This window comes from Lynx canadensis, chromosome B4 (genome assembly GCF_007474595.2).
Source record: "Lynx canadensis isolate LIC74 chromosome B4, mLynCan4.pri.v2, whole genome shotgun sequence".
In the NCBI taxonomy this organism is placed as follows: Eukaryota; Metazoa; Chordata; class Mammalia; order Carnivora; family Felidae; genus Lynx; species Lynx canadensis.
In genome coordinates, this window is record NC_044309.1 from 21,749,709 (window position 1) to 21,751,928 (window position 2,220).

The window sequence follows — 2,220 nt, forward strand, 5'->3', positions numbered from 1 at the left end:
AAAGAAATGGGGGCGCCTGGGTGGCGCAGTCGGTTAAGCGTCCGACTTCAGCCAGGTCACGATCTCGCGGTCCGTGAGTTCGAGCCCCGCGTCGGGCTCTGGGCTGATGGCTCAGAGCCTGGAGCCTGTTTCCGATTCTGTGTCTCCCTCTCTCTCTGCCCCTCCCCCGTTCATGCTCTGTCTCTCTCTGTCCTAAAAATAAATAAACGTTGAAAAAAAAAATTAAAAAAAAAAAAAAAAGAAAATAAAGAAATGAACTTAAGAAAAAACCAAGTTCTTTTGGGATGAGCACTGGGTGTTGTATGGAAACCAATTTGACAATAAACTTCATATATTGAAAAAAAAAAAAGAAAAAACCAAGTTCAAAACACAAACAAAAACATGTATATCTAATCTAATCTGATCTAATCTGTCAGATTCTACCAAGTATCTCTCCATATTTTATTAGAAACTCATGGCAGCTAAATATGTTTCTATCCCTGGCATATACGTGCCCTTTTGCTCTCACATGACTGTTTGACAAAAGTACTCTCTACAATCCCTTATTCTTCCATCTCTGAACTCATTTGTTTCGAGTTGGCTTTTTTATTTTTACTTGATACTTTCTTTCGACTCTTTTTAATATTAAACACTATAACACACACACACACACACACATATACACACACACACAATCTTGGAAAAAAGCAAGAACACTATAACAAGAGTAGGAACTGAGTTTCTTTGGTATTCCTATATCACTGGGGTGAGGATCTGTTCTGGATCTTGTATATCTTCATTAGCCACAGCATATACTTACGTTTGTTTGGGGTCCCAGTTCCCGGGCTAATCGTTTCATTTCTAAAATTTTTTTTTTCAACGTTTATTTATTTTTGGGACAGAGAGAGGCAGAGCATGAACGGGCGAGGGGCAGAGAGAGAAGGAGACACAGAATCGGAAACAGGCTCCAGGCTCTGAGCCATCAGCCCAGAGCCCGACGCGGGGCTCGAACTCACGGACCGCGAGATCGTGACCTGGCTGAAGTCGGACGCTTAACCGACTGCGCCACCCAGGCGCCCCTAATCGTTTCATTTCTTTAAAGAACTGTGATGTGCAGTTACAGGAAGGGACTAAGCGAGCCAGGAAATGGGGATTCCCGATCAATCCTTCACTCGCTTCACTGTAGTGTTGGTGAAGTCAGTGAAATCTTTTCATAATTCTAAATCTGGAGTACCCAGATCAATCTAACTGAGTACTCAGGAAAGAAAAACTGGTATGGTGATCCTGTTGGAGGGGGCAAAGTAATTAAGTAGGTTGGATTCAGCTATTGTACTTTTGTGCAATTGTATTGCATGTTGAAATTTACTGTCTCTTAAGAGAAGTAGAGCTTCCGAATTTTTTCTTTTTTTTTTTCTTTTTTTTTTCTTTTTTAATTTACACCCAAGTTAACATTGAGTGCAACAATGATTTCAGGAGTAGATTCCAGTGATTCATCCCCTATGTATAACAGCCAGTGCTCATCCCGACAAGTGTCCTCCTTAATGCCCCTTACCCATTAAACCCATCCCCCCCACCCAGCAACCCTCAGTGTGTTCTCTATATTTAAGAGCCTCTTATGTTTTGTCCCCCTCCCTGTTTTTGTATTATTTCTGCTTCTCTTCCCTTATGTTCATCCGTTTTGTATCTTACATTCCACATATGAGTGAAGTCATATGATATTTGTCTTTCTCTGACTAATTTTGCTTAGCATAATACCCTCTAGTTCCAGAGCGCCTGGGTGGCTCAGTTGGTTAAAGCATCCGACTTGGGCTCGGGTCATCATCTTACGGTTTGTGGGTTCGAGCCCCGCGTCGGGCTCTGTACTGACAGCTCAGAGCCTGCAACCTGCTTGAGATCTGTGTCCCCCTCTCTCACTGCCCCTCTCCTGCTTGCACTCTGTCTCTCTCCCTCTCTCAAAAGTAAATAAACGTTAAAAAAAAATACCCTCGGTTCCATCCACGTTGTTGCAAATGGCAAGATTTCATTCTTTTGGTTGCAGAGTAATGCTCCATTGTATAAATATACCACATCTTCTTTATCCCCGAGTTTTTTTCTTGCATCTGAATCTGCCAGTCACAGAGGCATTTAGCAAATGCCTAAGAAACTAGGTATGATCACCTGTGCCCTTGAACTTTTTTATTTCCACCATAATGTTTTATTAATTTTTTTCCGTGGCCCATAAAATATCTATGAGTCTATGTC

General features: G+C 41.9%; 1 non-coding gene across 1 annotated transcript; it reads left to right on the forward strand.

The window, feature by feature from the left end:
* The first annotated feature begins 1,750 nt into the window (after positions 1 to 1,750).
* On the forward strand, positions 1,751 to 1,836 carry TRNAP-UGG. Its single transcript has one exon. It is a non-coding gene; the product is annotated as a tRNA-Pro (tRNA).
* Positions 1,837 to 2,220: the final 384 nt, after the last annotated feature.